Source organism: Manis javanica, chromosome 17 (genome assembly GCF_040802235.1).
Source record: "Manis javanica isolate MJ-LG chromosome 17, MJ_LKY, whole genome shotgun sequence".
Lineage (NCBI taxonomy): Eukaryota > Metazoa > Chordata > Mammalia > Pholidota > Manidae > Manis > Manis javanica.
In genome coordinates, this window is record NC_133172.1 from 26,105,124 (window position 1) to 26,117,338 (window position 12,215).

The window sequence follows — 12,215 nt, forward strand, 5'->3', positions numbered from 1 at the left end:
TGGGTGCGCATTCGGGGACCGCACCGACCTCGCTCTCCCGCGGCGGCCTGAAGGCGGCGATCGGCTCACGCTTGAGCCGCTGGCCTGGCTGGACTTCAGAGAGCTCAGCCGAGAAGTGGCTCATACCTGTGGTGGAGGGTCCAGAGTGGGCCCTGCTTCCGGCTGAAGGCGACAACGATGGCCCGCACGGGCCGGAAAGCACGTGGCCACAGGGCGCGGCGGGAGCCGGAGGCGGCGCGGTAACTCCTGCTTCCGCCTGACGGCGCGGGGGAGCCGGACGAGTGGGCGCTCCTGCGAGTGGCTCGGTGGGCAGAGCGTGGCCCGCGGGGTCGGGAAGAGGCCGACGCGGGTTGCGGGCTCGCGGTGTACGGCAGCCGGGGTCCAGGAGTCGACCCACTCCCCCGTAGGAGCCCCCCTGGGAAGGAAGGGAGCGGAGCAGGTGCGCCCGGGGCAGACGTCCGAATGGCAGGTGAAGTTTTCGGGGGCAGTTGGGGAGCGGCTCGCCCGAGCGGCTGCTCTTATGTCCGGGCGGGTTGTGAGGGCGGCTGGGCGCAGGTGGAGAGGCTGCGCCGTGCCGCGCAGTCTGGGAGGCCAGTGGGCATCTTGCCATGTGTGGATTTTCTCAGCAGGGGCCTCGAGGGTGGGGCGGACGAGCTGAGGTTCAAGTGTGACCCGGGGCGGGGCGGCTGACGAGAGGTCGCCTGGAGGCAGCGCCTCTAGAATTAAAAATTTTTTCAGGAGGTACCTCCGGTATTTATTTTTTTTTTGAGAGGGCATCTCTCATATTTATTGATCAAATGGTTGTTAGCAACAATAAAATTCAGTATAGGGGGGTCAATGCTCAATGTACAATCATTAATCCATCTCAAGCCTAATTCTCGTCAGTCTCCAATCTTCTGAAGCATAATGAACAAGTTCTTACATGGTGAACGAATTCTTACATAGTGAATAAATTCTTACATGGTGAACAGTACAAGGGCATTCATCACAGAAACTTTCGGTTTTGATCATGCATTATGAACTATAAACAATCAGGTCAAATATGAATATTCGTTTGATTTTTATACTTGATTTATATGTTGATCACACATGTCTCCCTTTATTATTATTATTATTATTATTATTTTTAATAAAATGCTGAAGTGGTAGATAGATGGAAGATAAAGGTAGAAAACATAGTTTAGTGCTGTAAGAGGGCAAATGTAGATGATCAGGTGTGTGCCTATGGACTAAGTATTAATCCAAGCTAGACAAGGGCAGCAAAACATTCACGGATGCAGAAGATTTCCCTCAAAGCAGGGGGGATGAGGTTCTGAGCCTCACCTCTGTTGATCCCCAATTTCTCATCTGATGCCCCCCCTGCGACTGTGCCTGTCTTAGGTTGTTCCTCCCTTGAGGAATCTTACCTGTCTCTGGCTAACCAGTCATCTTCCGGGGCCATACAGGGAAATGTAAAGTTGGTAAGTGAGAGAGAAGCCATATTGTTTAAAAAGGTTAGCTTTTTACTTCTTTGCAGATTTATGCCATGTGGCTTCTATGCCCAGCACTTGTCTTGAGGTATCTTTACCACCTGGAGGAATTATGATACTCGGTAAATTTGATATGAGGCACAAATTCTATTTAAGGGTTGTAATTAGGAAGGAAGAAGAAAAGCTATAGAGGTAGCATATGGAAGAAAACATGAGAGGATTGATTATTTCTTTGACATATCTTCTTGTAAAGAACCTTAAGCATGTATAGGATTTAAACTACCAACTAATTTGCGCTCACATATTAACATAATAGGAATACGGTGACATAAACAAAGCAAATTTATAATTACTATCCATCTCCAGTGAAGCCAAGAAAACCATTTAGGCACCCTAGGCATTTGTGAAAATTTTTCTATGATAAGATGGATATCGTCCAACTGTACTTGAACAGTCTGAGAGAAATCAGACAAATTAAAGCAGCCCATTTCTGGGATCTGTTCACATCCCATATATTCTTTTAACCGTAGATAGTCTATAGTCATAAGATGTTGGAGTGCTACAACTTGCACCCCTCCCAACTCCTGGTTGAGTTCCAACAGTACCGATCCGGTCAAATTCGTTGTCTCCCTGTATGCACATGCCAGCCTAGACATCTCCCTCCTCATTCCAATGGCAAGTCCAGGAAACGGTGGGGTGGATGCAGCCACAACCGCAGCATCGCCCAGATCCCTGTGGAGGCTTTTTGATGATCATCCCCCTGGCACAAGTCCTCCAGAGAGTGCTGATGCCGGAAGCTCCTCCTCATATCCTATCTTAGCTCATTTTCTGGGTATCCAAGCTAGGCCTTGATCTTCTGCATAGAAACAAACAGACCCTTTGCCCACACTTTGACATGCCCTCCATACCACTGTGCAGAACTCATTGGAGGTCAGCACACAGGAACTGCTTGTTTTTTTTTTTTATTAAGAGAAAGGAATATTATCAGAAAAGAGTACCTCCATAGCTGATCATCTGACACCCTTTAAGTGATCAACATTAAGGATATTTAAAGCATGCGTTGATCTTTGATTTACCAATAGTTTTATCCTATCAAGGAGTAATCCCCCTTTTCTTTCTTTCTTTCTTTTTTGTTTAATCTTTAATCTATACTTACATGAAGAATACTATGTTTACTATGCTCTCCCCTATATCAGGTCCCCCCTAACAACCACATTACGGTTACTGTGCATCAGCTTAGCAAAATGTTGTAGAATCACTACTTGTCCTCACTGTGTTGTACAGCCCACCCTCCCCTTTCTCCGTCCCCCCATGCATGCTAATCTTAATACCCCCCTTCTTCTTCCCCCCCTTATCCCTCCCTGCTCACCCATCCTACCCAGTTCCTTTCCCTTTGGTACCTGTTAGTTCATTTCTGGGTTCTATACTTCCGCTGCTGTTTTGTCCCTTCAGTTTTTCCTTTGTTCTTATACTCCTCAGATGAGTGAAATCATTTGGTATTTCTCTTTCTCTGCTTGGCTTATTTCACTGAGCATAATACTCTCCAGCTCCATCCATGTTGCTGCAAATGGTAGGATTTTTCCACTTCTTATGGCTGAGTAGTATTCCATTGTGTATATGTACCACATCTTCTTTATCCATTCATCTACCGATGGACATTTAGGTTGCTTCCAATTCTTGGCTATTGTAAATAGTGCTGCGATAAACATAGGGGTGCATCTGTCTTTCTCAAACTTGATTGCTGCTTTCTTAGGGTAAATTCCTAGGAGTGGAATTCCTGGGTCAAATGGTATGTCTGTTTTGAGCATTTTGATGAACCTCCATACTGCTTTCCACAATGGTTGAACTAATTTACATTCCCACCAGCAGTGTAGGAGGGTTCCCCTTTCTCCACAGCCTCGCAAACATTTCTTGTTGTTTGCTTTTGGATGGCAGCTATCGTTACTGGTGTAAGGTGATACCTCATTGTAGTTTTAATTTGCATTTCTCTGATAATTAGCGATATGGAGCATCTTTTCATGTGTCTCTTGGCCATCTGTATTTCTTTTTTAGAGAACTGTTCAGTTCCTCTGCCCATTTTTTAATTGGGTTATTTGTTTTTTGTTTGTTGAGGCATGTGAGCTCTTTATATATTCTGGACGTCAAGCCTTTATCGGATGTGTCATTTTCAAATATATTCTCCCATACTGTAGGGTTCCTTTTTGTTCTATTGATGGTGTCTTTCACTGTACAGCAGCTTTTCAGCTTAATGTAGTCCCACTTGCTCATTTTTGCTGTTGGTTTCCTTGCCCGGGGAGATATGTTCAAGAAGAGGTCACTCATGTTTATGTCTAAGAGGTTTTTGCTTGTTTTTTTCCAAGAGTTTAATGGTTTCATGACTTACATTCAGGTCTTTGATCCATTTTGAGTTTACCTTTGTATATGGGGTTAGACAATGGTCCAGTTTCATTCTCCTACACGTAGCTGTCCAGTTTTGCCAGCACCATCTGTTGAAGAGACTGTCATTTTGCCATTGTATGTCCATGGCTCCTTTATCAAATATTAATTGACCATATATGTTTGGGTTAATTTCTGCAGTCTCTAATCTGTTCCACTGGTCTGTGGCTCTGTTCTTGTGCCAGTACCAGATTGTCTTGATTACTATGGCTTTGTAGTAGAGCTTGAAGTTGGGGAGTGAGATCCCCCCTACTTTATTCTTCTTTTTCAGGATTGCTTTGGCTATTCGGGGTCTTTGGTGTTTCCATATGAATTTTTGAATTATTTGTTCCAATTCATTGAAGAATGTTGCTGGTAATTTGAGAGGGGTTGCATCAAATCTGTATATTGCTTTGGGCAGGATGGCCATTTTGACGATATTAATTCTTCCTAGCCATGAGCATGGGATGAGTTTCCATTTATTAGTGTCCCCTTTAATTTCTCTTAAGAGTGACTTGTAGTTTACAGAGTATAAGTCTTTCACTTCTTTGGTTAGGTTTATTCCTAGGTATTTTATTCTTTTTGATGCAATGGTGAATGGAATTGTTTTCCTGATTTCTCCTTCTATTGATTCATTGTTAGTGTATAGGAAAGCTACAGATTTCTGTGTGTTAATTTTGTATCCTGCAACTTTGCTGTATTCTGATATCAGTTCTAGTAGTTTTGGAGTGGAGTCTTTAGGGTTTTTTTTATGTACAGTATCATATCATCTGCAAATAGTGACAGTTTAACTTCTTCTTTACCAATGTGGATTTCTTGTATTTCTTTGTTTTGTCTGATTCCTGTGGCTAGGACCTCCAGTACTACGTTAAATAACAGTGGGGAGAGTGGGCATCCCTGTCTTGTTCCCGATCTCAGAGTTAATGCTTTCAGCTTCTCGCTGTTCAGTATAATGCTGGCTGTGGGTTTATCATATATGGCCTTTATTATGTTGAGGTACTTGCGCGCTTTACCCATTTTGCTCAGAGTTTTTTATCATGAATGGATGTTGAATTTTGTCAAATGCTTTTTCAGCATCTATAGAGATGATCATGTGGTTTTTGTCTTTCTTTTTGTTGATGTGGTGGATGATGTTCATGGATTTTCGAATGTTGTAACATCCTTCATCCCTGGGATGAATCCCACTTGGTCATGGTGTATGATCCTTTTGATATACTGTTGAATTCTGTTTGCTAATATTTTATTGAGTATTTTTGCATCTATATCCATCAGGGATATTGGTCTGTAATTTTCTTATTTGGTGGGGTCTTTATCTGGTTTTGGTATTAGAGTGATGTTGGCTTCATAGAATGAGTTTGGGAGTATACCCTCTTGTATTTTTTGGAACAATTTTAGGAGAATGGGTATTATGTCTTCTCTGTGTGTCTGATAAAATTCCGAGGTAAATCTGTCCAGCTCCGGGGTTTTGTTCTTGGGTAGTTTTTTGATTACCGTTTCAATTTCTTTGCTCGTAATTGGTTTGTTTAACTTTTGTGTTTCTTCCTTGGTCACTCTTGGGAGGTTGTATTTTTCTAGGAAGTTGTCCATTTCTTCTAGGTTTTCCAGCTTGTTGGCATATAGGTTTTCATAGTAGTCTTTAATAATTCTTTGTATTTCTGTAGAGTCTGTCGTGATTTTTCCATTCTCATTTCTGATTATGTTGATTTGTGTTGATTCTCTGTTTCTCTTAATAAGTTTGGCTAGAGGCTTATCTATTTTGTTTATTTTCTCAACGAACCAGCTCTTGGTTTTGTTGATTTTTGTTATTGTTTTATTCTTCTCAATTTTGTTTATTTCTTCTCTGATTTTTATTATGTCCCTCCTTCTGCTGACTTAAGGCCTCATTTGTTCTTCATTTTTCAGTTTCGATAATTTTGATGTTAGACTATTCATTTGGGATTGTTCTTCCTTCTTCAAGTGTGCCTGGATTGCTATATACTTTCCTCTTAAGACTGCTTTTGCTGCATCCCACAGAAGTTGGGGCTTTGTGTTGTTGTTGTCATTTGTTTCTATATATTCCTTGATCTCTATTTTGATTTGTTCATTGATCCATTGATTATTTAGTAGCATGTTGTTAAGCCTCCATGTGTTTGTGAGCCTTTTTGTTTTCTTTGTAGAATTTATTTCTACTTTTATACCTTTGTGGTCTGAAAAATTGGTTGGTAGAATTTCGATATTTTGGAATTTACTGAGGCTCTTTTTGTTAGCTAGTATGTGGTCTATTCTGGAGAATGTTCCATGTGCACTTGAGAAGAATGTATATCCTGTTGCTTTTCGATGTAGAGTTCTATAGATGTCTATTAGGTCCATCTGTTCTAGTGTGTTGTTCAGTGCCTGTGTGTCGTTATTTACTTTCTGCCCAGTGGATCTATCCTTTTGGGTCAGTGGTGTGTTGAAGTCTTCTAAAATGAATGCATTGCAGTCTATTTCCCTCTTTAGTCCTGTTAGTATTTGCTTCACATATGCTGGTGCTCCTGTATTGGGTGCATATATATTTAGAATGGTTATATCCTCTTGTTGGACTGAGCCCTGTATCATTATGTAGTATCCTTCTTTATCTCTTGTTACTTTCTTTGTTTTGAAGTCTATTTTGTCTGATATTAGTACTGCAACCCCTGCTTTCTTCTCACTGTTGTTTGCCTGAAATATGTTTTTCCATCCCTTGACTTTTAGTCTATGCTTGTCTTTGGGTTTAAGGTGAGTTTCTTGTAAGCCGCATATAGATGGGTCTCGCTTTTTTATCCATTCTATTACTCTGTGTCTTTTGATTGGTGCATTAAGTCCATTTACATTTAGGGTGACTATTGAGAGATATGTACTTATTGCCATTGCAGGCTTTAGATTCGTGGTTACCAAAGGTTCAAGGTTAGCTTCTTTAGTATCTTACTACCTAATTTAGCTTGCTTATTGAGGTGTTATATACACTGTCTGAAGATTCTTTTCTTCTCTCCCTTCTTATTCCTCCTCCTCCATTCTTCATATGTTGTGTGTTTTGTTCTGTGCTCTTTTTACGAGTGCTCCCATCTAGAGCAGTCCCTGTAGGATGCCCTGTAGAGGTGGTTTGTCGGTAGCAAATTCCTTCAGCTTTTGCTTGTCTCGGAATTGTTTAATCCTGCCATCATATTTAAATGATAGTCGTGCTGGATACAGTATCCTTGGTTCAAGGCCCTTCTGTTTCATTGCATTAAGCATATCATGCCATTCTCTTCTGGTCTGTAGGGTTTCTGTGAAGAAGTCTGATGTTAGCCTGGTGGGTTTTCCTTTATATGTGACCTTTTTCTCTCTAGCTGCCTTTAAAACTCTTTCCTTGTCCTTGATCCTTGCCATTTTAATTACTATGTGTCTTGGTGTTGTCCTCCTTGGATCCTTTCTGTTGGGGGTTCTGTGTAATTCCATGGTCTGTTCGATTATTTCCTCCTCCAGTTTGGGGATGTTTTCAGGAATTATTTCTTCAAAGAGACTTTCTATCCCTTTTCCTCTTCTTCTTCTGGTACCCCTATAATACAAATATTATTCTTTTGGATTGGTCACATAGTTCTCTTAGTGTTGTTTCATTTCTGGAGATCCTTTATCTCTCTCTCTGTCAGCTTCTATACTTTCCTGTTCTCTGGCTTCTATTCATTCAATGGCCTCTTGCATCTTATCCATTCTGCTTATAAATCCTTCCAGGGATTGTTTCACTTCTGTGATCTCCTTCCTGACATCTGTGATCTCCCTCCGGACTTCATCCCATTGCTCTTGCATTTTTCTCTGCATCTCATCCCATTGCTCTTGCATTTTTCTCTGCATCTCTGTCAGCATGTTCATGATTTTTATTTTGAATTCTTTTTCAGGAGGACTGGTTAGGTCTGTCTCCTCAGGTGTTGTCTCTTGTGATCTTTGTCTGCCTGTAGTTTTGCCTTTTCATGGTGATAGAGATAGTTTGCAGAGCTGGTACGAGTGACTGCTGGAAGAGCTTCCCTTCTTGTTGGTTTGTGGCCTTCCTCTCCTGGGAGAATAGCGACCTCTAGTGGCTTATGCTTCTCAGGTGTGCGCAGACAGGGCTTCTGCTACCTGCCCATTTGCTATGGAGTCTATCTCCACTGTTGCTGTGTGCGTGGCCTGGCTGAGGCTGCTCCTCCAAAGTGGTGGAGCCCCGTTTGAAGGGGAGTGTCCGGGAGGCTATTTATCTCCGTAAGGAGCCTCTGTGCTCCCTGTTGCCCAAGGGGTTAGAGTGCTCAGAGATCCCCAGATTCCCTGTCTCTGGTCTAAGTGTCCTGTCCTGCCCCTTTAAGACTTCCAAAAAGCACTCTCCAAACCAAAACAACAACAGCAACAATGAGAGAGGAAAGAGCAAAAAAAAAAGGAAAAAACACGCGATTTTTTTTGTCCTCAGGTGCCGGTCCCAGGCACCCACTCACTGGTCCTGCTGCCCTGCCTCCCTAGCACCGGGGTCCGTGTCCCTTTAAGGCTTCCAAAAAGCACTCGCCAAAAAGAGAAAAAAAAAGGGAAAAACGCGCGATTTCCTCCGTCCTCAGGCGCTGGTCTCAGGCACCCGCTCACCGGTCCCGCAGGAAAAAATGCGCAATATTCTTTGTCCTCAGGCGCCGGTCCCAGGCACTCGCTGACTGGTCCTGCTGCCCTGCCTCCCTAGCACTGTGATCCCTGTCCCTTCAAGGCTTCCAAAAAGCAACCACCCACAGGTCCCGCATGCAAAAACATGTGATATTCTTTGTCCTCAGGCACCAGTCCCAGGCACCCGCTCACCAGTCCTGCTGCTCTGCCTTCCTAGCACCGGGGTCCCTGTCCCTTTAAGGCTTCCAAAAAGCACTCACCAGAAAGAGAAAAAAAAGGGGAAAAACGCATGATTTCCTCCGTCCTCAGGCGCCGGTCTCAGGTGCTTTGGAAGCTTTAAGGCTTCCAAAAAGCACTCGCCAAAAAGAAAAAAAAAAAAGGTGAAAAATGCGCAATTTCCTCCATCCTCAGGCGCTGGTCTCAGGCACCCGCCCACCGGTCCCGTAGGGAAAAACGCACGATATTCTTTGTCCTCAGGCGCAGGTCCCAGGCACCTGCTCACTGGTCCTGCTGCCCTGCCTCCCTAGCACTGGGGTCCCTGTCCCTTCAAGGCTTCCAAAAAGCACCCACCCATTGGTCCCGCAGGGAAAGATGCACGATATTCTTGGTCTTCAGGCGTCAGTCCCAGGCACCCGCTCACCGGTCCTGCTGCTCTGCCTCCCTAGCACCGGGGTCCCTGTTCTTTTAAGGCTTCCAAATAGCACTCGCCAAAAGGAGGAAAAAAAGGAAAAACGCGCGATTTCCTCTCTCCTCAGGCACCAGTCTCAGGCACCCGCCCACCGGTCCTGCAGGAATAAACACGCGATATTCTTTGTCCTCAGGCGCCGGTCCCAGGCACCCGCTCACCGGTCCTGCTGCTCTGCCTCCCTAGCACCAGGGTCCCTGTCCCGTTAAGGCTTCCAAAAAGCACTCGCCAAAAAGAGAAAAAAAAAGGGGAAAAATGCATGATTTCCTCCGTCCTCAGGCGCCAGTCTCAGGTACCCGCCCACAGTTCCCGCAGGGATAAATGCGTGATATTCTTTGTCCTCAGGCACCGGTCCCAGGCACCCACTCACCGGTCCTGCTGCTCTGCCTCCCTAGCACCAGGGTCCCTGTCCCTTTAAGGCTTCCAAAAAGCACTTGCCAAAAAAGAGAAAAAAAAAGGTGAAAAATGTGCGATTTCCTCCATCCTCAGGCGCTGGTCTCAGGCACTCGCCCTCCGGTCCCGCAGGGAAAAATGAGTGATATTCTTTGTCCTCAGGCGCCGGTCCGAGGCACCCGCTCACCGGTCCTGCTTCTCTGCCTCCTTAGCACTGGGGTCCCTGTCCCTTTAAGGCTTCCAAAAAGCACTCCTCAAAAAGAGAAAAGAAAAGGGGAAAAATGCGCGATTTCCTCCGTCCTCAGGCGCTGTTCTCAGGCACCCGCCCACAGGTCCCGCAGGGAAAAACACGCGATATTCTTTGTCCTCAGGTGCCGGTCCGAGGCACCCGCTCACCAGTCCTGCTGCTCTGCCTCCCTAGCACCGGGGTCCCTGTCCCTTTAAGGCTTCCAAAAAGCACTCACCAGAAAGAGAAAAAAGAAAGGGGAAAAACGCGCGATTTCCTCCGTCTTCAGGCGCCGGTCTCAGGCACCCACCCACCGGTCCGCAGGGAAAAATGCGCGATATTCTTTGTCCTCAGGCACCGGTCCCAGGCACCCACTCACCGGTCCTGCTGCTCTTCCTCCCTAGCACTGGAGTCCCTGTCCCTTTAAGGCTTCCAAAAAGCACTCACCAGAAAGAGAAAAAAGAAAGGGGAAAAACGCGCGATTTCCTCCGTCTTCAGGCGCCGGTCTCAGGCACCCACCCACCGGTCCACAGGGAAAAATGCGCGATATTCTTTGTCCTCAGGCGCCGGTCCCAGGCACCCGCTCACCGGTCCCGCTGCCCTGTCTCCCTAGCACCGGGGTCCCTGTCCCTTTAAGGCTTCCAAAAAGCACACACCAAAAAAAACAAAACCGCTCTGGTTTCTTTCTACCCGCCGGGTGCCGGGGGGAGAGGTGTTTGGGTCCCACCGGGCCAGGGCTTGTATCTTACCCCCTTCGCAAGGCGCTGGGTTCTTGCAGGTGTGGATGTGGTCTGGATACTGTCCTGTGTCCTCTGGTCTCTATTTTAGGAAGAGTTTTCTTTGTTATATTTTCATAGATTTATGTGTTTTTGGGAGGAGATTTCCACTGCTCTACTCATGCCGCCATCCTGGCTCCACCCCCTCCGGTATTTTTTATTTGGGAATGAAGTTTCTTTACATTGGTATGGGAACTGACAGTGTATTTTCCTGTATTTAGAAATTCATATCTTTCCATCATTTTGGTTCATAGTCTGCCACAGGGTTTCTGAGACAGGGACCATGGGTGTAGTCAGAGTAGGGTGAGGGCCTCTGAGAAAAGACCCCTACCAAAACTCCATATTAAAAAATTCATCTAAGTCAGAGTCCCATTAATTCTCTAAAGTAAAATACCAAACTAGGAGTATAAGCATTCTTCTGTGAAGATTAGTTAAAACTAAATAGCCAGGAGTAGCCTGGCCTGGAATGTTCGAACATTTCCTAGGTAAGAAAATACCTCAGCATAGCCCATGTCTGCATTGTGTCAATTAAACAAGGCTATTGTAAAATTTACTTTAGCCTGTGAAAAGGCCTAGTTTACCTTTAACTTTGCCCAGATGCTGCTTTTCCTCCTTCAGCCACTAATCAAGTAATATATAACCTGGGCAATTAATATGTCAAGTAAGCCCAGTCACAAACAACATAGTAAAAGGCAGGAAGATTCCCATTTAAGATAAGATTGCATTTGAACATCCAGGAAATTAACAGGTAAGATTCTTTTTTTGTTTTATTAAGGTATTAATCAAGTTTCCCCCACATACCCCATTACAGTCACTGTCATCAGCATACTCAGAAGCTGTAGAATCATTACTTGTATATACTGCCTTTCCCCAGTCCTCTCTGCACTACATTATGTGTGCTAAATGTAATGCCTCATTTTCCCCCTCATCCCTCCATTCTCACCCATCCTCCCCAGTCCCTTTCCCTTTGGTAACTGTTTGGCCATTCTTGGGTTCTGTGAGTATGCTGCTGTTTTCAATCTTCAGTTTTTTCTTTGTTCGTATACTCCCCAGATGAGTGAAATCATTTAATACTTGTCTTTCTCCGCCTGGCTTATTTCACTGACTATGATACCCTGTAGATGCAACCATATTGTTGCAAATGGTAGGATTTGTTTTCTTCTTGTGGATGAATCATATTCCACTGTATATATGTACCATATCTTCTTCAGCCATTCATCTTCTGATGGACATTTAGCTTCCTATTGTGAATAGTACTGTGATAAACATAGGGGTGCATATGTCATTCAAACTGGGTTGCCATATCATTTATTTAATTTGTTTTTAGCTTATTTATTAATTTATGTTGGTATCATTGATCTACAATTACATGAGGAAAATTATGTTTACTAGACACCCCCATCACCAAGTTGCCCCCACAAATCCCATTGCAGTCATTGTCCATCAATGTAGTAAGATACTGTAGAAGCACCACTTGTCTCTGCTGTGTTGTACAGTCCTCCCCATGCCAAACCAACATTATGCATGCTAATAGTAATGCCTACTTTCTCCCCAACACTTGTCCCTACATTCCAACCCATCCACCCCACTCCGTTTCCCTTTTGTAACTATTAGTCCATTCTTGGGTTTTGTGAGTCTGCTGCTGTTTTCCGCATTCA